The sequence below is a fragment of the Aulostomus chinensis genome, chromosome 23 (assembly GCF_037954235.1).
Source record: "Aulostomus chinensis isolate RoL2024-O1b breed Wild chromosome 23, RoL_Achi_v1.0, whole genome shotgun sequence".
In the NCBI taxonomy this organism is placed as follows: domain Eukaryota; kingdom Metazoa; phylum Chordata; class Actinopteri; order Syngnathiformes; family Aulostomidae; genus Aulostomus; species Aulostomus chinensis.
Window position 1 is genome coordinate 2005870 of NC_141342.1, and position 27060 is coordinate 2032929.

General features: G+C 41.2%; 1 protein-coding gene and 1 non-coding gene across 6 annotated transcripts in view; one reads left to right on the forward strand and one right to left on the reverse strand.

The window, feature by feature from the left end:
• The window catches only part of rbfox3a (RNA binding fox-1 homolog 3a), a 661616-nt gene that overhangs the window by 153357 nt on the left and 481199 nt on the right, over positions 1–27060 (forward strand). For all 5 annotated transcript variants that reach the window (XM_086195774.1, XM_086195768.1, XM_086195772.1 and 2 more), the window contains one exon: positions 25671–25724. The gene's annotated coding sequence lies outside the window, so the exon portion shown is untranslated. The remainder of the gene's footprint in view (positions 1–25670; positions 25725–27060) is intronic.
• Positions 18182–18254, reverse strand: trnar-ccu (transfer RNA arginine (anticodon CCU)). The gene has a single exon. It is a non-coding gene; the product is annotated as a tRNA-Arg (tRNA).

Genomic DNA, 27060 nt, shown 5'->3' on the forward strand with positions numbered 1-27060 from the left:
TTATTCCTGTTACCATTAAATGGGGCTTCCACTAGCATCACTGAGTGCCAGGTTTTGAGTTGCACAGGGCTTGGACCCCACATAAACTTGCTCCCAAGTCTAGTTCTAAATTTATTTCACACTCTTTGCTTATCTTTTACATTCCGTCTCTTGTTGATAAGTTGATCAAGCTTCTTAATTCTCCCATTACAATGCCTGTTCTTTTTGTCGCTGGAGCTGCCTTGTCATACAGCCGGCGAATGCTTTTAATTGACTTCTCGAAGATTATTTAGTTAATTATACCCCAAGACAGATTGCTAATAAATATTAATATGAATTATTCAAACCACATGCATGGCTTTGATTGGTATGCTGAGAACAGGAGAAGCCTCCAAATTAGATTGGGGGAGGAGGTTGGGGGAGACACTGGTGGACTTATGTGACAGAATGTGATTGGCATGTGTGTGTGTGTGTGTGTGTGTGTGTGTGTGTGTGTGTGTGTCTGTGTGTGTGTCTGTGTGTGTGTGTCTGTGTGTGTGTGTGTGTGTGATAGAGAGAGAGAGAGAGAGAGAGGGAGAGAGGGAGAGGGAGAGATCAGCCGTTCATTGGGATGAGGAATTTCTGGACAATTTTGGTCAAACAGAAAAAGAACACAGCTTGCAAAATTGAATGAATAACTTAACCATCCATACTCTACTCCACATCTAATGGTTTATCCTGATGTGCAAACCACAGCAGTGTCATTTACACTATTTTTTTTTATTTGTATTTCAGTCAGAACCATTTTCATTGAAAGTGAAACTCAGTTGCCACTGCAATGAGTTTAATTTGATGTTGTCGAATATCAAGCTTCCTATCTGGAATAATGAAGTGATCCAAAGTTCTTTTCTGGGACCTCCATACCCCTCCATGCGCACACATGGAAAGCAGAGCCCTATAGGGTAAGGAACAGACTTGGCCTCATGCCAAAAGAACTGATTGCATTGGATAGAGCACGTAAAGGAGTAGTTTGGTCGAGGGCGGTTTGAAGACAGCATGCAGAGGAAGCAAGAAAGGTAGGCAGACTGAAGCAGCTTCAACAGAGGATGGATGAGGTATTTATGTAGGCCATTGTGGATGTTAGCATGGAAATGGGTTTCTTCAACCAGAAATCTGTCAGATTTTTACATTGAATGTTGGATTTATTGCCAAAAATATGTGCCAAAAAAACATCAGTCTTTACACAGCTGACTTTAGATCATGATTGAACTTCATCATGGATGCATTAATTCAATGTCACCCAAAACACTTGACGCTACCTTTGGCTTGATAAAATTTAAAGTTTGTGGCAAACCTCTGCTGTTGTTTAGCCACTGAAGAGCAACCAGAATTTTTAAGACACATAAAAGAGGACTGTATTTACTATGTTTTTTGCCACTGAACAAAACCTTAAATTGTCTTAAGCTTGTCCTAAACTGAAATATGATCATGTTAAATGTAATGTGATTACTTGTGGGGAGCTGGTTGGATACCTGGGTAGGATGCTTGAAACACAAGTCATTTTGCACGACAGATGTTGACAGAAATTTGACATCAAAACCTCTGCTGAATGTTATTTACTTTGCCAACAACACACAGACTGAGTTACAGGCAACAGTACCCAAATATCTCCCAGTCAAAAGGGCCAATATATCTGCTTCGTTGAAATAAGATGAAATAATGCTACAGAACCATTGTTAGTTTCCCTATAAATTCTCCAATGTGACTGAGCAGTGAACACAGCTTGTAGCTGAACTTGTCAGTCACTTTCACTTAATTACGCTAATCTCTTCCTCCCGATGTAAAAACGTGTTGGATCATAGGTAGAAATTCCTTATATAGCTATATGAGTTGGAGGACTTTCAACTTTTTGTTTGTTGCTATCACATCTTTACAAGCAACTGTCATCCAACTTGTTTTCTGTAAATGCATTTTCATGGAAACACCATATTTAGATGGGTTTGCTGTTTTTGAAAGAAAAGGCCTCCAGAACCCTGGCAGAAGTAAAGCAAGACATACATATAATTGTTACTAAAAAGCCCTGATATGCAGATTCCATGTTATTCTTAATGATTATTATCAATGTGTGTGGCTTGGTCTTCTTAATGACAATGCCTCTGATAAGGCCTTTTAAATTACTTGGTGTCTTCTACCTCCACCTATATGGTCTCAGCAGACCTGACCTTAGTGAGATGTGTCATTTTCTTTAAAAAAAAAACCACAAACATGTTTTCTGACATGTCATTAAAAAGACAGAGGACCGAAGGGACAGAGGAAAGTTAAGACTCTTAATTGGATTGTTAGGAATTGAAAGTGTGAGCTCGGTGAGGGGTGTCCTTTAGTTAGGAGTCTTACCAGAGGAAAGGGACTGAACTTAAAAAAAACATGGAAGGGTAAATTGGGAGGGAGAGAGAGGGGCAGAGAGAAAGAGAAAGAGAGGGAGAAGTCAGTTAAAGAGGGGAAAGAAGCAATCAAGTTGAGATGAGACAACTCCGTTTAATTAGTGTGTGTTTTGGGGAGAGTGATTGGGAGTACTAGATGCTGGAATAGAGGTGAATGTTTTAGGACTTGGCGACCAGAATGAGATTGAGGTATGCAGGTCATCAGTGTGTGTGTGTGTGTGTGTGTGTGTGTGTGTGTGTGTGTGTGTGTGTGTGTGTACTTGTTCATGTGTTCCTCTGTGTGTGCAGATGTGTTTTTGTACGAGTGTGTGAGGCCGGGGGCTGATGAAGCCATTAGGGCTCGGTCTCACAGCCAATCAATCACTTTGACACCTCAATAGGGGAGCTGGATGGTCATTCTTCAAAACGCAGCCAGCCCACCTCGCCCACTCCAATAATCACCCCAATCATTCAGTAGCAGTCCTGAACTTCCAACCTCCAACCGCCAAAACCGCGCTCCAACCGGAGCGTTTGCTTGTTGGCTTGTTGCTGCCGTAGCACTTCCTGCATGCCTGATCACACAGCAAATGCAAATTTACTTAAATGCTGCATTTGAAGATTTCTGTTTGGGGATTCATCTGTCTGTCCATCAGGATGCTACTGGTCCCTCACTTTCTGAAGCCATTTTGCCAATTGCCAATCTACAGTATACATTAAGATCACATTTCTATCATGGTGATACAGGACCTTTTAGACATTAGCTAGTATGGGTCAGCAAGGTGCTATTCCCTCCTGAGGAAACATACTTTGGGTACATGTATTAGAGATCTTGTCTGTTTGGATCATGACCCATATTTCATTACCATAGGTGAGAGCAGGATGAGGACTGACCGCTAGATTCAGAGCTTTGCATGGTCATGCCCTCGTCTTGCATCACTAACAGTCGGTGTAGCTGCTGTAATTGATTATATTGATTATTGATGCCAGATCTGTTTGCAACTTTCAAGGCGAGTTGTGGACATTAATCAACCCAGATTACCTTTTATATTGATGTCACTTCTATTTGTTTAATCTGTATAATTTAATGCAATCTAGTATCACAGCTCGGCTATAAATTTTACTTTTATGAGGCTTATTGACACTTCCAGAAGAGTAATAAATAATTCATGTTTATTGTTGAGGTTGTCCTGGTGTTAATAATCTTCTGCCTCTCTCATTTAAATAGATTGAATGGCCAAAATATGAGAAAGACCTCTCAATAGTCTTAAAGTTCCACAGCACTGTCTTTACATCAGTCCTCCTGCAGTCAAAATAATTCAGTTGGACTGGAACCTGGATTAAAACCAATATTTTTCTATTTTCTGAGGCACATACAGTATTACCGTATTTTCCGCACTATAAGGCGCATCGTATTATGAGGCGCACCTTCAATGAATGGCCTATTTTAAAACTGTTTTCATATATAGGGTGCACCGCATTATAAGGCGCATAGAATAGAAACTACTGGCTGGGGTTGCATTATGCATCCACTAGATGGAGCTGCGCTAAAGGGAACGTCAACAAAACAGTCAGCTAAGTCAGTCAGTCAGACTTTATTAATAGAATACAAACCAACGTTCTGACAAATCCGTTCACTCCCCAAACAAGTTGGTGCATTCACAATACGGTACCGTACGTACCGGTAGCTGCTGACTGTTAGCCTTGAGTTGGAACTCTAAGTGATATGTTTTTAAAGTTAAAGTTAAAGTTAAAGTTTTTAAACCAGACAACACTCTGAGACAAAGACTGGTTCACCCCAAAGATCCCACCCCTCACAGCCAGAAAAGCAATCTGGTATACGCTGTCAGATGCAGTGAGGCCTGCACGGATCTCTACATAGGGGAAACCAAACAGCCCCTCAACAAGCGCATGGCCCAACATAGAAGAGCCAACTCTGGAGGACAGGACTCAGTGGTTTTCCTCCACCTCAAGGAGGAAAGCCACTCCTTCCAGGACGATCGTGTCCCAATCCTCGACAGAGAGGACAGATGGTTTGAAAGAGGAGTTAAAGAAGCCATCCACGTCAGGATAGAGAAACCATCTTTGAACAGAGGAGGTGGACTGCGACATTTCCTTTCACCTATTTACAACCAAGTCCTTTCAAAACTTCCCCAAAGAGTTCAGCTGAAAGACCCATGTGGAACGGCTGATGCCAGCACAGCCCATTAGCATCTGAGTGGTCGGTGAAACTCCCTAACGACCACCCCTGAAACTCCCTGACACCGCACAACGACTGTCGTTTGGGGAGGCCAGGTGAGTCTCGGGAGGGTCGTTTCCACCACAATAGCACTGACCACTCCCACACAGGTTTATAAGCTGGAGTTTCCACACTCTTCACTAGAACTGAAGAAGCCTCTCGGATGAGAGGTGAAACGTCTTCAAGATAAACTTACGTCCAGTTGACCAGATTTTACTTCGCTTCGATCTACGATGACCTGGATGAATGAGAACCTACACAGACATCTAAGTGATATGGAACTGGAATTCCCCTTTACCGTTTTTACCGCTGTTACTTCGGCGACGCCCCCTGACTACGGTAGCCATAATTAACCAATATTGATCCATATATTAGGCGCATCGGATTATAAGGCGCACTGTCGGTTTTTGAGAAAATTAAAGGCTTTAGGTGCGCCTTATAGTGCGGAAAATACGGTAGTCGTAAGGGATAACACTGATCGGTGTTGCATACCATAGAGAGTTGTACACAGGAAGCAGGGAGAATGAATGAGGAAGAATGCAGGAGTGTGTGGACAGCTTTGAAGAATTGCTGCTAACAGGATTCCTTAGATACACCTCAGCATCACAGAGAAATGGAGAGGGACTGGGGTGGGGGGGGGGGGGTGAGGCCTCCAGCCACTGATGACTGTAATCACACCCAACCAGTGACCCAGTTAGACCCATTTACCCCAAAGATAAACCCCCCACCCCTCCTCATAAATCCAGAATTAGCTTCATTTCTCTCATGCTTTGTTCCCTCTCTCACTGCTTTCTTTCGCTTTATTTTGTCATACTTCTTTCTCTCTATACCTCGCAGTGTTGTATTGATTCATGATTGTCACACTGGAGGTTTATCACTTCTGGGTTTGTGGTTTTATCACAGAAATGATGACAAATGAATGATTTATTGATTTACTGATAAGCAATCTCCACTCTTTTCTGCCATTTATAAACTAAATTTAATTTAAACAGATGTTTTTGTCATTCCATTGTCAGTTGTAGCTTAATTCCAGCCATTAAAACAGCCAGTTAAGGGGGAATACAGACATCTGCACTGATGAAACTTCCTTGCCTTCTCTTTGTATGTGCACTCCACTTCTTCTTCCTATCCAAACAACACCCCCCTCAGGTGATAGCTACCTCTCTAAATAATTCACTTTCTAACACAACGGTGCAACTGAAAGAATGAACAAATCAGGGGCCTGTTTTATTTTACCTTATATACTGCCTGCTGCAGATTGTGTTTCTCATCCAATAAACTGATAGTCAACCAGAAATCCCTGAGTGAGACATAAATATTGGAGAGGCGATGTCTGCTTGTGAGTGGATAACATTTAATGTCAGGTCAGAAAACCTGCAGTGGAGTACCTAACCTTAGAGCCTGTTCACCCCCAGGGGATCCGTACCTTGCCCGAGCATGTTTACCCCTTAAAGTCTGGTTTGTGTGAGCAATGCTGTGGGCGCGGTATGCTTCCAGACTGGAAGAGCTGGGTGTCCGTATGCTACACTTACACAGACACACACACAAGGCTGCACATCCAGCAAGTGAGCGAACTCCAGCGCACAGAGAAAAAAAAATTCCCAATCAATAACAATCAGTGATGCAGTACAATAAGAGGATGAGAATATTTAATGCGGCCAAGTTGATCCTGTGGGATAACAATCCTACATTTCAGGGTGCATAACTGTCAACTCTCTGGCTATAGAATGCTTAAGAGCAATGTGAGCGTAGGCCAGGGAGGGAGTGGGACAATTGCACTCAAGCATGGTACAAGACAACCTGGGCAAGTGTGAGTGCACTCTTAAACAAGCTTTTGTCCTCCCTGAATTTCTTACCACGCCCCTTCTTTAACTCCCGCTGGGCTTTTCGGCCAACATATTGATATTTCTGGATCGAATGAAGCTCTTTAGCTTGCCCTCTGTGCTGTGTCGTGGGTAACTGGATGTGTTTCAGTTATGAGGTGAATCCTCTTGGATGAGATGTGAAATGTCATCAACCAAACTCAAACAGGTCCAGTTGCTTACCGCGCAGCAACTAATTAGTTATGACCTGGATGACTGATCATATTCACCGACATCTCTAGAAACATTTCAATCAAATAAAGTCCCATTCAGGAGGCGGTTGTTCAAAAGCTGCGGTACAATACCTGCCAAATGTATTTAGCCTTTCTGTAAACTATGTGCTACACACTAGGTAAGTGCAGATCATCACATACTGTATACTGTATCTTCATTAAGTACATAAAGTAAGCTGAAAGGTATGTGTTCATTTAATTTTACAAGTGTATGGATAGCAAAGTCCACTTTGGAAGAGTTTTCTCTCATTTAATGCCTGAATAATACACCCATCAGTATTAGTAAAAAGTGTCTGTCTGCTGGGTTCTCTCAGCATCTACGGAGAACTTGTTCTCTTTAACTTGTTAAAATGTTTTCTTTGCTGTGAGTAAGTGGAGAAGTATGAAGTTCTTCTCTTAAACTTTTTTTTTAATTTTCAAGTGTGGGCTGAATTTATTGAGGTTTGAAATGGGTGCATTTTTGCTTTCCACTGTGATAAGATGAATAGATGAAATTAGGAGGCGACAACGGCCGCATTGACAGCCTTGTTAGCTGATCCTCTATCTTAATAAATCATGTCGAGGCAAACAATGACGAAACGCCTACATTAGTCAAAACTGCAATAAAACAGAAGGAAATGGCAGCCAAAAGAGAGAGAAGCTTCTGTGTTTTGTTTCCTCAGGCAAAACAACAAACTTCTAACATTGTTGTGCGAAATGAAGACACTTTATTAGACTTAACTTCCCTGTGATTGAAGAAGTGAGTCTGAATACGATTAAAAGCAGCACCCCCAGCATTACTTGAGCTCATTTCTGGAGGATGGGTGGTGGGTTTACTGTTTAAACTCTTGCCTGTCAACCGATCATGATGAGAAGGCTGAGATGACTTCTTCCATCCATCAAACGTCTATTCCCTCATTTCCCTTCTTTTAAGTGTTGTTCCATTGATTTCTATACAATTCCTCCAAGCCTGTTTTCCACCATTCCTCTATTTCTTACCTTCATGTCTGCTTACGTTCCTCCCTTCCAGCGGTATTATATCCAAAAAAAATGTATTTTGCCTTTCAAGTGTAGCGATAAGAGCCTTGAGCTCACAAAGACATCCCTGCAAGACGTTTTTGTGACTCCATAATGCTTAAAGCCAAGTACTATATCCATCCATCCATTTCCAACTGCTTATCCTGTAAGGGTCGCAGGGGGCTGGAGCCTATCCCAGCAGCCTTTGAACATGAGGCATCCTGGACGGGTCGCCAGTCCATCGCAGGGCCAACACATAGAAACAGACAACCATTCACACTCACAGTCACACCTACGGTCAATCAATATCAATCAGCCTAGTCCCCTCTTGATGTCTTTGGACTGTGGAGGAAGCCGGAGTACCAGAGAGAACCCACACAGGCACAGGGAGAACATGGAGACTCACACAGAAAGATCCTGTACTTGAATCCGGAACCTTCTTGCTGTGAGGCAACAATGCTCACCACTGCACCACCGTGCCGCCCCCAATTACTGTATATTTAGGTTAAATATAACTGATGACCAACAATAAAAACAGCAACAAAAAAAACACAAACAAACCAAAAAACAACAACAAAAAAACAGCAAAATTGCCCCAAAACGTGTTAAAAAAAGTCCATCATTCAGTAAAAATAGAATGCTCTTCATCTAGCCATATGCTCAGTAATCCACAAACACATTAATTTTGGTGAAAAATTAATTATAACACTTTTAAGTTCAGTGCTACCATGGACAAGCATGATCAAGGTGGCTCAACTACAGGTGCCAGGTAATCATGCTTGATGCTATCATGAACGGGCACTGAGCTGAAAGGGTTACAGTTTGCCTCTAGTTCAAATCAAGGTATTTGTGGATTATTGAACATACAGCTGGATAAAATATACATGGATAATACCAGACGATGCACTCAGCCATTTGTAAACACATTTTTTGGGCAGTATTGCTGATGTAAACACCTTTTTTTCCTGAATTCTGGAGTCAGAAAGAAGTAATGCAGGAGGGAAGTACTTCAGATATACTCATTTGATGAAGTGACACATCCCTCCATCCTCTTCTTACTTTCTCTCCCTCTCCCTTTCTGCGCCTCCACTTGTGTCTTTCCATCTCAATCTCTCCTCCTCTCACCCCCCTCTCTGTTGTCAGAGAAAACCCTACTGTTGTTGTGGAGTCCACCAGCCTCTCTTATTGATCCCAGCACTAAATATTGCCGCCCACACACCCACGCCGTGGTTATTTCCAACCAAAACAAACCATCATATTTTCTTCATTTCCTCATTTCCTTTGGGGATTACATTGTAAACAAAAACCCAAATCCCTGTGTGCTGTTTCTATAGTTGTAACTATACAGTTGGAGCTGCAGACGGAGGAGGGTGGCAGTAGTGGGAGGCCTGAAGTACAGTACAATGAGAACACTAGTAGGAGGGATTCTATTATTTGTCAGGTCTTCCATCTCTGTAGCCATTTGGTCCTGTGGAGGTAGCACCATGAGTAGGATGGTCCTACATACTGGAAACCTACTGCTTGTGTGTGCATATGTTCGGACATGATGCTGATCAGAACATTTCTTGAGTAATTAAAAATAGGTCCTGCACATATCAGTGACATGCAAAAATAACATAGAAGGTAATACTCGAACCAAAAAGTATTCAAGTACACACTTCAGCTCACAACCCACCCCAACACTTCTTTTTGACTCCAGATTGCAAAAAGGGCCAGCCACACATATTTAGCTCGAATAGAGCCTGACAGAAGACGACAGTAAAACTGCTCAAAAATATCGCTTTACAAACTTTCAGGAACATTGCCCGGTTTATCCATGTCTTTTTGACCCAGAAGGATGCCCATTAATCCACAAACACTCTGACTTCAGCTAAAAAAAAAGCAAACCACAAGCAACAAACAAGCTGTACTTGTTCTGATTCAATGCCACTGTGAACAAGCGCTGAACCTGGAGTGATACAATTTGATTTTTAAGTTTGTTGATTGTCAATCATACGTTATATACCTGGCGATGTGCCATTTGTTTGTTGCTGTACCTGTTAGCAGTCAGTTACTGTTAGCTTCAAGCTAAATATACAAGGCTGGCTCTTTCTGCATTCTGGAGTCACAAAGAAGTAATGTAGGTGGGAAGAAATGTGTCCTTTTTGCTCAAAATGTCTATTTTTGAGTACTTAAAAGGCAAAATACACTTCTTGGGTGAAGTATGGCTGTAAGACTTCTCCTTCAGACCTGACTGCAATCTTTTATGTTTCATCAAAACTGCAATGTTGTGTGGCCCAGGGAAAGCAACATTACAGTGTGGTGTAATGCAAAGTGAACTTCACCCCAGTTCATTTTCTATGATGTGCAAGCATTTTTCACCTTGAGGCCTTATCGTCTGTGGTTCATGTTTATTAAAACATCCTCATCTTTTATTTGTTGAGTCGTATCAAGCCCTATGGTGATTTGTCATGTGTCAGAAAGGCTGCACTTTTCTCTAATTCATACTCTAGATCAGCACACATAAGCTGCTGCTGCTTAACTCTATTTTGTGTGTGTGTGTGTGTGTGTGTGTGTGTGGTGACCAGTTTGAGATTTGGGTGTCACATTAAACCTATCTTTTGCAGTCTTTTGCTTGTTTGTTATGTAATTTTCTTTGACTAGAAATGGTGACGGCTGCACGGTGGTGCAGTGGTCAGCACTGTCGTCTCTCAGCAAGATGTTCCGGTTTCGAGTCCCAGCTCGGGTGCGGGATCTTTCTGTGTGGAGTCTCCATGTTCTCTCCGTGCCTGCATGGGTTGTCTTTGGTACTCCGGCTTCTTCCCACCATCCAAAGACATGCAATTGGGGACTAGGCTGATTGATACTCTAAATTGACTGTAGGTGTGAATGTGAGTGTGAATGGTTGTTTGTCTCTATGTGTTGGCCCTGTGATGGACTGGCGACCTGTCCAGGGTGAACCCCGCCTCTCGCCTGTAGCTGCTGAGATAGGCTCCAGCCACCCACCCCCCGCGACCCTAATTGGAATAAGCGGAAGACAATGGATGGATTAATAGAAATGGTGACCACAGCACCCTCTGGTTACAATGGTCAAGTGTCTCTTTTCCCCATGGATGCTTTTATGCCTATAGTGCTGCCCTCATCAGCAGGGGCTTTAGTCATCGAATGATGAAAAGCAACCTTTACTTTTGTCTGTCTTTTAATGTCATTTCACCTTATTTTCTCTTCATCCACTTTACTTTTTGGAAATTAGAATCTAACCTATACTATATTGATGTCAAGGTAACCCATTTATAACCTATGTAACATTTTATCTGTCACTTAATGACTGAAGTCTGCGTCGTTTATTTTTTCAGATCTGCACAAATAGAACAGTGATTCTCAATCTGGGGGTCAGGGAAATTGGTCTTGAGATCATTTCCGTGGGTCATTTTGTGGAAAAAAAAATACACTACATGTAAACTATTAATTTTACAGCCTGTAACAGTTGTATAATTTAATTTGGCGTGAGTTTTATTGAGTTTATAAGAGTTGAGGTGTATTTGCACTTCAGAAATAGGACAACTACTGTGCCCTATGAAAATAGTATTTAAACTAAAGCCTGTAAACATATTAAAACATATTAAATTATTAATATGTAGATGCATATGTTGACTGTGATCATGCAATTATGAAAATAAATCTAAAACACTAAAGCCCAAATGTAAGTTATCATTCCGTCTGTTAGCAAGAAATGGTGGAATGCAAGTGGAAGTGGGGTCCCAAACACCACCTATATTATTTTCATGTCTCAACTCAACAAGGTTGAAAATCCCTGAAAAACACTTTTTTTTTTTACTGTTTTGAACACCCATCTGTGTTCTGATTCATCTGTCTAATCATAAACTGTGTTCACATTGCTATGACACACCGTGGACTCCAGAATAGAGGAGAAAAACTATCATCTCCTTCTCTGTCTCTTACTAAGATTTATGACAAACATGTTTTGTGTACTGCTCTCTCGCACAATCTAGTATAGCACCACACATATCCTCTCTCTCCTTCTGCGGTGGGTCTCAGGGTGTGTTCCCTCTCTCTTGTTTATCACTTTTCCATTTTTAACCCCCAGGCATGGTGGCGCAGTAAATCAGAACAGCCCGTACCTTGTCATCCTGCGATTACCTGCTGCAAAATAAAGTGACTGGGTGCCTGGCCAGGAAAATAGAAGCTACACACAGATGTGAACAGATGTGTGTGTGTGTGTGTGTGTGTGTGTGTGTGTGTGTGTGCGCACACGCAAAGCCATTCTTTAAAAGCATGAATGATGAACGGAGACGGAACCGATGCAATAACTGAGTGTATATATGTGTGAGCATGTGTGCGGCTTCGTTCCACATTCACATGACACAGCAATGTAATTGATGACTCTCTGCAGCTTGTAAGCAAGTGTGTGTTTGCCTTCAAAGTGCATGGCCACCCACCTGTGCTGATACTAATCTCAGGCTAAGCTTGGCTCTCAAGCTGTGCCCGTATCAGATGAACCTCCATGAGTAATCCCTCAGCCAGTTTCAGGCTGCAGCTGTGGCTGCACCGCCGGCCCTCTTCAGCTCTTCCACAGTTACAGTGATAGGGCTCGCCCTTCCGCTCCACAATCAAACAGAAGGGAAGTGGAGGGAAGGAATCTAATTAAATTTTTATCTGTGACCACTTGCTGAGATGAATGTGTTGTGTTATTGTGGTATTATTTGGATGAGGTCGATCCAAGAGGAATCAGAGGAGGGGATAGCGCAACCAGGATTTTCTTTTTCTGTTACGAGCCAGAAAAATGAGCAGAGGAAGGAAAACTTCCTGCTCTCTAGACTGATGAGATTTTTTTTTTTAACCTCCAGCAAAGGTTTTTTTTACTACAAGATGGATAAAAGTAGTTGCAGTTTAGTATTCCTGGCTTGATCTGCCATTAATTTGATCTAATCTGAGAGCAAGTTTTATTGAACATAAGGTCTTACCCTGCCCCCAAACCCTGACCAGACATTATAAATGTTAAGTTGTGATCATGGGTAAAGAAGCCAAGTTGGCTTTTAAAAACAGGAAAAGGACCCATGTTTTCCCAGTTTTCACTTCAGCTGAACTTCTACCAATGGGGACCTTTTTGTGATACAAAATATCATGAACTAATCACACATGTGGGTAAACAAGAAGTTTTCCTTTAGATGTCAGCACACAGTTTTCACAGCCTGACAGCTGGCTGGCATGAAGTTGACTATGAGTGAGACCTTTAGAGGTGCCCTTATGTGCGAGGGTCGCCATGATGTCACCTCTGTCAATCTCATAGACAGCTGACAGAGTCCCTCACAGGGACATAGATGTTCAACCTACATCATTCTTATGGAATATTTGTATATATGAAAAATAATGCACACCTGCACATGCAGTCCTGGAATGACCAATAACATGAGTGATCAGTGGAGATCATTTGAGAATCTTCAAGACATGGACGAGCCTAAATCCTTATTGTGCCGACCTTAGTCAATAAATGCTGAGGGCAGGTAATTTTCACAACCTAAAATGGGGCAAAGATTTCGTTAAAATGTTCACGATCATAACTTAGGGGCACAGCAAAGATAATGTGCTCATGTCTGACATCTGCTCGTCTTCTCCTTTGTTTCCTTCCTTTTTCCCTCTTCTCCTGCTTTCTCCACAATCCTTTACATCTCATTTCCATTTTCTTCTCTCTTCTTCACTCAGGCTTTGTAGGGTTTAGTAACATTACATAGTTTGGTGGAGTTGCAGTGCACAGCGGGTCTTCTTCATACTAAGCAGTGCGCTGTGTTCAGTACCTGTCAATCTGATGGGAGACTGAAGGGTAACGACATCAAGTTGAGGTTCTTTTAAAAGCCTTAGAGCTTTGCTGCTTTGAAGAAAACATTCAGGTCTTGAGCACCAGAAGTCGCCCCTTCTCTCTGCCTATGAATGTAATAGAGAAATTCTGATAGCAGTTAGTCTATGGGACAATGTATGGGATGTCCTGGCTATTTGGGACGTCTAACTCCAGCTATGAATGAGCATGGAGGAATTGGCTCAAATGTAATACTGGCTCATCACTCTGGGTACAGTTATTGAGTGCCAAACTAGAAAGTTCAGAGTTTATTTTTAGCGCTAAGTCAAAGTTGTGGTAAAATGGATATAGAAGATATCGATTACACCAGATGATATGCTTCCTGGCGACCCGTCCAGGGTGAACCCTGGATGGATGGATGGATGGATGGGTGGATGGATGGATGGATGGATGGATGGATGGATATGCTTCCAAGTTTGAGAATGAACTTTTTTTTGACAGTTTTACAGTTGTCAGTAGTTGCTCGAGAGTTGTTAGCTTCGAGCTAATTATACGTGGCCGACTCTTTCTACACGCTGGAATAAATTAAAAAAAAAAAATAGCAATGGGGGGTGTCTCCATGAGTTCAAGACACCTATTTGGGAGTACTCGAAAAACAAAACACACATTCTGGGTGACTTGCTTTTAGAGATATGCTGGTCACAGGCACTCGTGCTCAGGGGTTTTTGCTGCATCCTCGCAACGTTTGGTGGCTTCCCATGCCGTGGCCACAAGTTTGGGTCTTGGGTGGGGCTACACAGTGCAGGTTACACCAGCAGCAGCAGCCGCCCTCGAGCAAAACGTTGGGCATTCCTTTTCTTCTCATTGGAAAATACAAAATTTGAACAGTGATGTGGCTATGGTCTGAAATTCAGGTTCAAAATACTTGGTTAGGATTACGGAAAGATCACAGTTGTGATTCAATTAAAAAAGAAGAAGAAGGAGGAATAAAGGCTGACAATATTCTGATGTCCCTGCAAAGAAAAACCTATGAATCTTTTTTTTTTTTTTAACAAGAAACCCGATTTCAACTATGCTGATCGCTCAGTCTTGGCTCATGATTACTTTGAATTATCATGTATTTTTCAAAGGTATAAATACAAATGGTTAAAGAGAGGAGCATGAAATGTTACAGATTACAAGGATTCCTTTAAAGAAACATCATGAATTTAAGTAATTTGTCCTGGGCCTCAAGAGGCTTCTGGTGCCAGTTGACACAGAAACTCTTCTGTAGGGCGAACTTTTTAATGACCAAAAAATGAACACGCCTCCTCTCTGCTGTTACAACTCATCATAGGTAAAACAACTGACAGCAACACAGTACTTCCCCCTTTGCTGCCGCCATAATTAGAGTTTCCATTAGAGGGACAAAGAAACTGAAATGGAAACAAATGCTATTTGAAATCATTTTTTCCTGTCCTCAGTGTACGCCCACACACAGAAACAAATCTTGAGATCAGCATAGTGACTGAGAAATTCATGGCAGAGATTCACCAGACTGAAAAGAGCAGCCATCATATCGGAATAATCAATCACTGATGAAAACTTTGATGGGTCCTCAGTTCTGTGGGACAAGACCAAACTGTCTCATTGATGTTTTGAGGAGGAAACAGAAAAGAGGCAAGAAAGGGAATGTGTTGCCTTGAGGTGAGCTATCAGGGTTTTTTTGTCGCCTGGTGTGTGATCGACTTCTTTCTCTCCACGAGCTTGACTCGAAAAAGTCACACTTTGTAACATGCAGAGAGGGGGACAGGTAGAAGCCACATTCATGTCGTGTTGGATTGAGTGTAAATAAAGATGTTAACTGGAGAGGAAAAAAAGGTTTGCTTGGATTGAAGAGCAAAGCTGTGCTGTTGTTATAGCTACAGTTCAGCACTTTTGTTGCTATCTTCTGGCAGTGAGAGCTATTACAAACAACTGTTGACACATTCTTGCATCATAGGCTTCACTGTAGCTCACTCTGTTATTAATGTTGATGCTATGAAACAGTGGATAAGTTGTTTTGAGCATCACAGCATCTGAATTTGAGCCATTTGGTCTGATAACATTTGTAAATCTGGGCGACTACATTGCTCATCTACATTTAAATTAGCAGAGGGCTGAGGTAGCCAGCTCAGTCAGCATAAGTCTCTGGTGGATGTGGGAATGCTGCCACAGACACAAACTCTGTCAAATGCAGAGAGTCATGGCCGGGATGAGTGTCACAGCAGATCTGCATTTTTTTTCAGATTATAGTGACATTTGGCACCATAAACACTGATGGAATCAAATATGCAAATAGTTTTTTGTTCTGACACAATCAGTGTCTGTCACTGTTTCTATAGATTCCAAGATATATGACCAATGTTCCACAGTCAAGGAATTCCATTTGTCAAAGAAAGTTACTCTGACACATTCTGTCAGCATGGAAGCAGATTGTCATTTCCTGTTTTTTTAAGTGTAGGTGCAGCTACGGCCACTAGAGGGTGATCTCCAGTGAATATGACAGTGCAAATGAGGAAATTAAGATAATTTTATTATGTACAGAGAAAGTGGGCAGGTGAATGGCAGAGACCACTATTGCCATTCCATTTACACGTGACTTGGGATTTTTTTTTGTTTTCTTATGTGTGTGTGTGTGTGAAGTGTGTGAAGTGTGTGTGTGTGTGAAGTGTTTGCTATGAGGATGATACCTGGGAGGTGTTCTGTTGCTGCAGCTGTTGTTAGCCATAAGCCACCGTTAGCTCCAAGCTGAATATAGAGTACATGGCTGGCTCTTTCCCCATTCTGGAATCACTAACAAATGATGCAGGAGAGATTATATATCTTTGTGAGCACAGGACACATTTATGTGAGTATATTTGAAAGGCAAAATATGCTTTTCTGATGAGGTCTCACCTGAACCAGCAAAGGCATTTTTTCAACTACAACCACAGTTTTTTTTTTTTTTTCTTTTCTGTTTTACATTGACACATCATTGAACATTTTCTTCTGAAGGCTAAATGTTCAGGGTAATTAGGGAAGGGGGGTGTTAGTTTCTTGAACCTGTGTCTAGATTATAAAACGCCCCTCACAAAACATATGTCTGTGCATGAAAATAAGAGAGTTTAACACATTGGAACGAGTTGTCCACTGTCGCCATATTTTAGGTATTCTGTTCAGTCTGTCCAGACAGAAAAAAGAGCTGTATTTAATAGTGTTTAACTGGTCGCTCTCCTGTTGCTCCCAGCTAGTTTCTGTAATTTCACTTGGGGTATTGTGTGGCTGGGACTTCCTGAGAGCCACTGTGAAGTGTCATTGAAGTGAGACTCAAGAGCTCTTACTCAATAAGAGTGGAGCTGTGTGTTTGTGTGCTCATTCACGGATTGGGACCTGGGCTCCAGGTTCAATGCATTGATGTCTGGAGTTTCCTTTGAGAAGCCTGGATTGACACCTCTTTTTGGTTTGTCACATGGCTGCAGGGCAGCCGGCTGGCAGCTGCAGATATTGGCATCTTGTCACAGATCATTAGAGCTGTGGGTCTACCTTTGTGTGTGTGTGTGTGTGTGTGTGTGTGTGTGTGTGTGTGTCTGTGTCTGTCTGTCTGTCTTCAAACCCCTCTATACTTTTAATTCAGTTCCATCCATTTTTAACAGCCCTCACTTCCCATTTCCTGCTCTTCGATAACCTTTTCTGTTGCTCCACCCAATCTTGTGATCTGTCTATGTCGATGTTGCCTACTCCTTGTCATCATCATCATTGTTCAAATAACCATTTAGTTTCTCTTCTCTCAGAGAAACGGCCAAGAGGTTACACCCAGTTGCATCATGGCAGCTAAGCTACTCCATTTCTCATCTGACTTGTGCGGAGAAACAAAGAGGAGTTTTCTGTTACATAACGTGTTTAGTCAGAGTGCATGTGTTGCTTGGTGGATAAATGTGCGTATGAGTAGAGGTGGGGTGTGGAGTCGTGAGGCTGTGTAGGTGACATTTGCTTCCTCATTAGGAGTAGTTGCTGTGGTTGTGATAGAGACAGAAACTGCAGAAACAGAGAGAGGGAGGTGAGTGAGAGAAGCTGACTTAAAGAGAACAGTGTATGGTGGGGACTGTCTGTCACTTTACATTTAAGTGGTGGATTCACGCCAAAGTGGGCTAACGGACAAACAATCCATCCTTATTTACCCTGCTCAATGCCAATCCCATTGGATTGGAGGGAATTGGATTCCCACATCCAGGGGCGAGTTCTTTTCAATTTGAAGGACCCCATTAAAAGTCTTTTTCTGTCCACCTCTGTTTCACTCTCCTGTGCTCGACCTCCTCTCTTCGCTGGTAGATTTCCTGACGAGGTTGAACTGTCTCTTTACAAACCTTTCTCTTTCATACAAAAACATGTTCTCACACTTGAACAGGCTGATGTCTCCTCAGACAATGGTTAACTGAAAGCACCATAATGATAGCATGATTTAATAACTGTAGAGCTCAAGTTTTATTCCACAAGGCATGCTGTGCCCTTGCTGCACTTCTAGGACAGTAAATACTTCACTTGACTTGCCCTTTTTTAGATGCGGCATGAATCATTGAGAGGAAATTACCCTCTACATTCTTACCTATCATAGTGAATATGCACACACAAAGTGCCAAGACTGCTTCTCAAACCTGTAGGCAACAGTTTCCCCAAAATATAGTCACCCCAGATGGGACTCGAACCCACAATCCCTGGCTTAGGAGGCCAGTGCCTTATCCATTAGGCCACTGGGGCACATAGTGCAAAAGCTAGACTGCACAAATTCTGTTTTATCTACTATTGAGATCTGTGTTTGAACAGCAAAGCTGTTCTTTGTTTATGCTTCCATACAGCGGAACAGACTCGATGACAATGAAGCCTAAAATCTGTAGGGTAAGTAGTAGCAAATGTCAGCTGTGTGTTACACTGCAAGCTCTAGCCAGTGAGTGAACATCAAAGTTGCTCGCCTGGCCATTAGCGCTTGCTGTCCACAGATCCTTTTCATTTTAAACTAATTTAAACTCAAAATTCACTTACACAAAATAGTGCTGACATAACCTGCCAGGAGATAAAAAATCAAAGTCCCAGTGCACATTCGTAGCTAATTTGCAGAAATTTCCACAAGAAGTTCCATAAATATGGAGTCTTTGTAAGGGTTACAGTGGCCTTCAACTTTGACCAGCGAAATAGTGATCATCACACAAACCTTTACCTACAGAACATGATATCAAACCCCAACCAGCATGTTAACAGTGTCAAGTAGTTTTAAAAGGAATTGTGCCATTATAAAATTGAACAATTATAAAACCAAAATATGACTGACGGTTTACAGAAGGAAAGTGGTTTCTGGCACATGCAGTCTGTTTTTGAAACGGGGTTGGGGAGCAAAATCTGAGTACCTGTGGTGTGTATGCAGCAGGTGGTCAAACTACAATGATAAACAATGGAAAACTCAGTATGAGAGATGATGCATTAGATGGGTTAATATCAAATACATGGAAAAAGGACAAAAGAGTTGTAAAAATGGGGCTAAATCAAATCAAATCAGTTGAAGTAAAAATGAAATTATCGTAATACTGTAGTGTTAGAATTTCTATGAGAGAGGGATTCTGTATGTTATTTTTTAAATTTAATTTTGCATTCTATTGAACTGGTATTAGGAGGAGGAGAAAAAAGGCCAGGGTGAATGTGCCCACTCTCGGAGTTGACTAGGGACTGAAAGGTTGACGGAATCAAACAACATCTCCCTGAGCAGGGTATATGGCTGCCTTAGAATCTAATCTCTCTGAAAGTGTTTGAGATTTTTGTCTTCCTGATGACATTTCTGTACCCTCTCTGAAACTGATGTCATATGGAAGCAACTTTGAGTGTTTCAGCAATTGTTTGACCAAGTGTGTCCCAGCAGAAAGACGGAAATAGAGGAAGAGGTAGCAGGAGGGAAATGCTGGAAAAGAAGAAGAAGCAGAACAGAAGGAGAGAGAGAAAGACAAGCAACAGAAGAGAGGAGAACCGAAGGATGAATAAGATGGATGAGAGATTGCTTTCACTTTCAGGTCGCGAGTGGCTTCTGTCAAAGTGGTTTTCAAAGTGTAGCAACCCAGAAATGCCTCAGTGGGCCCCTAATAACATTCTTACAACTCTCTCATTACCTTCCCGAAACACTCCCAGGCTGCTGACACACACACACACACACACACAAACGCACACACACACACACACACACACACAGATGCATAAGCATACAAAATATACCAAAGCAACTACACACAACTTCGTATTCTCCACCCTACCCCCACGTCCCTGGTTAACAGGGTAAATCTGACAGGATGGATTGTCTCAATACCGTGGGGAGAGTGGGTCGGAACGTTGGTAAATAAATAACCAATGGCAGGGAAAGAAAATATTAATATCCATAAGAGTTGTGTCAGGGTGGTGGTCTGCATGGATTCCCCCAGTGTGTTTGTTATTCACAGCAGCCACAGCCTGAATGGGAGCAGCATCGTTTGTTAATTTGGTTGGAGTAATATTTCAATAAATCATAGTGTGACAGTGGGCAAGTGGAGATGTGGAAGCTGCTCCCACAGGACACACTGAACACCACTGCATGGCTCTGTTTGCTGATGAGCTGCACCGTCTTCAGTGTTGGATGGCCGAATGATTGGAGTGGGTTTTTATCAGCACTGACATAGAACATGCTCAAATTTAGATCATCGATTTGTCAGAAAATAATCTGTCTAATGATGGAAGACAGTAAAGAAATGACTATATAATGGCATAGCGAGGCTTCTCAAAGTTTGGGTCCATGGACATTAAGGATTGCCAAGGGTCTGAGATTAAAGATCTAACCTTTACATATGAAGTTTTAATAATTAGAAAGATATTCTTTTTGTCATTTTTGAAAATCATCTTATTTCTCATATATTTATTTTCTGGTCATATAACCTTTAACTAATTCCATATATTTGCAAACCAGAGTTCAAATGGGTTTTTGTTTTTTTGTTTTTTTTGAAGAAATCAAGTTAATTTGGGTATTACCAAATGAGAACAAAGAATTCTCCAAAAAAAAACCAAAAGAGGATAAAAGTCGGTAACTCTTTTCAGTAACACTTAGGGGTGTCACTTTTTATGAAATATGTTTGTTTGAAGGTGGGGGTGAAAAGTTTGCCTTTGAAGTGTCATAGTCTTTTTGAAGCGCTGTCTTTAGTATGAATAACCATTTCTCAATGTATCCTGTAAACCGTCACCTTCTTCCCAGTTATATGAAGTCATTTTTTTATGACTGAAACAACTCCTTATGATGTTTTGTCTTCAGTTTTTGTGTTTTCTGAAAAACTTTAAAAATTACATAGGCGATTATTTTAAGAAGGTGGCGATATTTAAACCAAACCCCAAACCCCGTTTCTGGAGCATCACTGTTGAGCTCTACGCTGGGCTGTGTTCAAAAACCAGTGCCACTTTCAGCTTGATGTTGCTCAGTGATTCTCGAGTTTGTACACAGTCTGACAAAAGCTCAGACTCATGGCACCGCTGCATTGTATACCAGGTTAATGCAAATCTCCAACCGTGTTATAAGACTGAATCACAAAGTGTGTCTGAAACAGACAAGAATATCCCTTCCCTGCCAGCTGAGATGTCATGCTTTTATTGTTTGCCCACAGGAAGTGAAACAGGACCATGCTGGTGCTTTAGAATGTTGGAGCCAATTAAGTACAAATTATTTATAGTACATTACTGCTGGCCATTTTTCTAAGCTTACCACGACTTTTTTTTGATTGATTTCCTTCCCTCCAGGCAGCCATTGGTTTCAGTTCTTTTCAGAGGGATATAAAAATCAACATGCAGAGACTCGAAGCTTGTTTGAGGAAGGTAATCCATCACAGTGAACAAAGTTACTGTTCACTGTCCCTTCTGAGGGGGCATACAGGACGCCTTGACATCCATGATCTGAGAGAGAGGTGCCACACGGCATTACTTTCATCCACTATCTTGTTGATGGATGACCTTTCTGCAGTGGTTATCAGGTCTCCAAGTTGCTTTACACTCTTCAGGGAACTGTCCATGGTCTCCCATGACATCAGGAAGTTAACCAAAAAGTGTGATGCTTTGAAAGATGATTGGCTGTGACATCATGTACGTTATTTGACTTCCTGCTCAGAGGTCATAAATTTGGACAATAAGTCATGTGATTTGTAAAACTTGTACTCACCATGCCATTACTTCACCCAAAAAGTACAACTGTATTTAGCTTGAAATTAGCAGTGACCAATTACTGAAAAAAGTAAAACAGGCTGAGTAGTCTACATCTTCTCCATTTAGCTGCATGCTATCCATGGTGCTTTAATTTGAACTAAAACCAACAAGATAAAACCCTTGCAGCGCAGTGTTGCCATGAAGGGACACTTGCCCCAGCTGGTCACCCTCTGTGCTACTGTGAAACTCCCCCCTTTGACCTGACACATCCTTGATGTGCCTTGGATGTTTGTTCTACATGTATTAGATGCAGAGTTTGTAGTGTGACTTTGACTTTTGGCCACCGAAATATTTAATACATCACATCATTTCATCAGCAAGTTTGAGCCAGATTTGAAGGAATTCTCCTTCTCACCTTTCAGATATATCACAGGAACAAAAATGGCTTGTATGGAAAGACGACAACCTGAAAATACGATGTAGATGGCATTGCCACCTCAGAGGCATTTAACTACCCTATAGCTCATCAGTCTTTAGGAAATCTGTGTCAACATAGTTCTCCTGTGATGATTTCAAGCACAAATGTTTCATGTCATTCCTCCAGTATGGACTCCTGTTAGAAAAGCCGCGATTTTACTGCCCAACAGGCTGTACACTCAGATGTGACTAAATGTGCAGTATGGCCTCCAGAAGCCAGATGGTGACGGCCATATCAGAGACATCACCTGCTTCCCCACAGACAAGTCCCAAGTCAGGGCAATCGTGTCCTCTGCTTCCTACCACCGTGACTGCAGGTCTGCCTGATTTGAACTCCTTTGTTTGGCCATGTCAGACTGGTCACTGCTGGTACTGGTACTGGTATGTACTGCAGCTGTATGTGGTTTTGTTCTGTTCACAGTAGTGATGTTCTTGTGTGAGGGTTGACATTTAATCCACCAGGCCAGAGAAAAAGGTGATAATGAAATGAATAATGGCTAATACAGTACTTATTTTTTGTGTGCAGGAGCCCAGTGCAGTAACAGTAGATGACAGTAAATTTTAACAACAAAATTCACTGGAACCACCACTGAAAATTGCAGATTTAATATCCAGGAATCCACCTTACAGACAACCTGACTGCCACTGTGACTAATTTTCACACTATTTTGCATAATTTGTGCTGTTGCCTTGGTGAGATTAAGATGAAATTAAAAATGGTTAGATTGCTGTCAATGGAGAAAAACAAGAGCTCTCAAAATGGCTGTGGCCTGAATGACGAGCAGTGTAATTAGCAGCAAGAATCCAAAGCTTAATTAACAAGAAGGACCAAGACAAATATGGCTCAGAGTGCATGTGCATCACCACTCACACAAGATTTTAGTGTGAAGGTGTTTACACTAAATCAGCCGCACCATCAATGTGTTTACCGGGCTTCTCCCTTTCAAGGACAAATAAAGAGCAGCCTGTGGCCATTCCACAGGGACTCGATTGTATATGTGGAGGTATGGAATCCAAACACTGGCTCATACACACAAATACACAAAGTCCCATGAGAGCTACAGTTTGCTCAGCGTGATGGGATCTGGAGGTTTGTGGTGTGGTTGGCTTGATAATCCATATGCTTGTTTGTTATTCCTTATTCTAATAGTTACTGCAGTGCTGCTCCTTGGGTCAGTGACCTCTCTGAGGGGAATCGCACACAAATATACACTTTGGAGGGTAGCAGAAGTGACAGTTGCAACAGTCCTCGAGTTCTGGCCCTGCGGTATCTTATATTTTTCTCGAGCTTCCTTTTTCCTCATAAAGAGAAAGAAGTCCGTTACCATGGAAACAGTTTGGCATGATATGCTTAACCAGAGAGAGTTGCATCTCCAGTGTTTTCACTCCCCAGCTATTGAGGCAGAAATATTTTAATTGCCCAGGTTTAAGGCAGAGCAGGGTAGAGAGCGAGCGTCTGCCAGCCGTTAGTGTAGCTTTCTGTATCTTTTTAGAGGTAGTTGTTTTGCCATGAAACGCCATCTGTTTGGCCTGCTGGCTGGTTCCACACTGATCTGTCTAACTTCGAGTGTAGCAGCCATTAAAACTTCACAGAGATGTTCACTTATGAAGACCTGATGGGGTTTTAATTCCACTGACAAACTGAGAAGTGCTGATTTGTTTGAGGTATATATTTTTATGATACTGATATTTTGTAACATTTTTATTTATTTGTTATGAATGCAAACTCTCTTCATGGATTTACAACCTTGCAATTACTCATAAATTGGCTTAACGAGCTATAACCTGAGGATTCACATAACTTGAACTCATAATAGCGTATCAGACACAGGCTCTGTGTTTTACTGTCCTCTTTACTGAGCATCTGGATCCACATTATTGATAATTCAACACTATATGACAGTCTGGTTGGGCAGTAGCAGATTACTTTTTACAGTGCCTGTTCAAGATGTGCTCATTTGAAATGGGCTGCTTGCAGGTAATACTGAGTCAGCCATGGTGAGATAACCACAGCAAACAGAAACTCAACTTTTATGTATTATTTGCTTTAACTAGCTGGTCATGACCCCATTTTCCTGTGGTGAACTGGGTGTGTTTCAGGTTATGTTCCTTTTTAATGAAAAAGCCATGAATGTGGACTCCTTAACAAATGTTTTACAGTCACCTCTCAATCCAAAAGGTGTTGAGGCTAAAGATTATTTTCATATTATAACAATACAGTTCAGAACCTTACTTTGACAAAGATAAGATAATGCATTCATTTTCCTTAAAGAAACTCCCATTTTAATGGGTAACCAGCTAACTGACTCACAAATATAAGACAAAATGGTGGAAGGTTTGACTTTGTATTTTCATCAAACGAAACTGGCAGTAGAAGCTCATGACTCAGTAGAGGATGGGTTAAATGCAGGAAACAAGCTTTATGACAATAAAAATGTGTTACCAGTGCATCAGTTAATTAGCCCTGTTCCCAGTGTCTCTCAACCAATCGACTTCTTCTATGTCCTCCTGTGCTCCTACCTGTTTCCTGTTGCATGATTAGTTTGTTTTTCAGTTTGGTTTTCTGATTCATTCACGGTCGTATCATCTGTTATGTTTCACTCTTTTGCTCCCTTCATGTGTCCCTTAGTATCCAAGGTTGTTTGCTTTTGTCTGTTTTATGTTTGATGAATTTACGCCTGGTTTTTGGTTAATAAGCTTTTTCCTCACCAATTAATGCCTGCCTCCTCTCTGCATTTGGCTCCACTTTCATCCAAACCTGAAAAACTCAAGCTTGGTGCATCCTTCCAGAGTTGCTGACTTAGGAATCTTTTTTGAATGACCATTCTGTCACAGTTTTCCGTGTGGTTATGTCTGAGGCCAAGTACAATAGAACATACTATGATTTTGTTTTGCTTTCTTTGTCACTGTCGGATCCTCTTTGTTGTCCTGCATACTTGAAACCTTTTTGACTCTCCAGGGATACAGAGTTCACTGTTGAATAATATTTGAGTCAGTAAATTTTAGTTTCATTTGCATTCATAAATCTATAACTCTATTGAATTCAGTCCTCATCAGTCAAACGTCACAATCACGTCATGATAAAGTATGTCATGTTGCAAGTATGTCCTTAATGTCTTCTAAAGATCCAACCAGAGAAAGCATTTCTAAGCAAGAACAGCCTGAATCTGAAATTGAATGTAAGTCACAGGCAATGCTAGCATACTGATGCTTGTTCCTCTGTGCGGTGCAACACTGATGTAAAAAAAAAAAAAGACAAATGACAGAACTGCAGCATCTGGGATGATGCATCTTTGGACTGGAGTGAATTTAGCTGCAGCAAAGTCATTTTTAATGTCTTTCTTTGGTGCCTGTCCACCTTTTTCTCTGTGTGTGAAGCAGTGAAAACAGTTCTATGTATTAATAATTATATCAACAGAAAAATCTCCACCATGATGTTTTCATTTTTTCTGTTTCCCATTTTCTCAGTATCCAATTATCTCACATATCTGTGTGTTCCTACAGGTTTACATAATTGAAGACATTCAGAAGTCTTGTCCATCTCACTGATCTCCCATCGTAAGTAAACTCTCTCTTCCCTTCTTTCACCATGGGTTGCCATGATTGAAATCACAGTGAAACGGAATGAAAAAGAAATCATGCTGCCTTGCTTTGAAGGTGCTAGACACGTGTTGCAATTCATACATCATGTTACTGCAATTATTGCAGGGTAACAGGAATAACACTCACTGAAAAGAGTTAAATAACCTCCTGCAGGAGCAGCAGAGCTCCTGTTTCTTTTACTCTGAAGGCAGCTTTACATGCCATGACATGTTGAAACTCCTCAATCTTATATATACTGATTTCTGGGTGTATTTATGGTGGACAAACAGTTATTTTTCCAACCGTTGTACAAGAAAATCCTCTCAAAAATTCACTAGACATACTGATGCAGATATTCCTGACAAATGTTTTTTTTTTTGCTCACGTCAAACCTACAGTTACACAGTATTATTGACGGTCATATCACGTTCTGATTATAACACTGGCAGCGCTGTCAGCTGAAAGAGTTATCACAACGGAGAACAATAGAAATGGTTTTAAAGATTTATAGTGATATCTCAACCAATTGTTTTTGTGTTTGCCTTGAAAATACATAAAACAAGGGGTTTAAGTTAAGTTTAAGTTAAGCATTACATCTGTCCAACTCCAGAATATATATATATATATATATATATATATATATATATATATATATATATATATATATATATATATATATATATATATATATATATATAAATATATAAACAGCAGTTTTGCTGCTGTTGCTATTGCCAGCCATTAGTCTCCATTAGCTTCGAGCTAAGTATTAGAATCTGGCTCCTTCTGCATTCTGGAGTTACAAAGAAGTGATGTAGGAGGGAAACGCTCAAGACATCACATTGTGAGTACTTGAGAGGCAAAATTTACTTTTTGGTTGAAGCATAACTTGAAGCTTACTTTCCTCATTCTGCAGTGAATGTCATCTCCGTGTACGTCCTCTGTTTCTATCAGTTAGAATAGTAGAATTAGGTTATCTTTTTTCTTCCTGTGCACTGTATACAAAGACACTGTTGAAGAAACGAGCGGTGATTTGACTGACAAAATGAGATTAGACTTCATGGCCTCTTGAGATCATTGATGACTCAAGTTATCGACATGAGAAGCCATCAAGTGAGAAACTACAGAGCCGACGCAATAATGTTTGAGCACAGCCTTATAACTGTCAATCAGCGGAGTGCACATCTGAGTGACCTGTGAACATTGTTTTCGTCAGATGATGATGACTTGACTGCAGTGAATTAATCAGGCTTCAGTACAACTTTTCAATTGTTTATTTATACAGTGGTGTGCACTACTCTAGGTCACACTA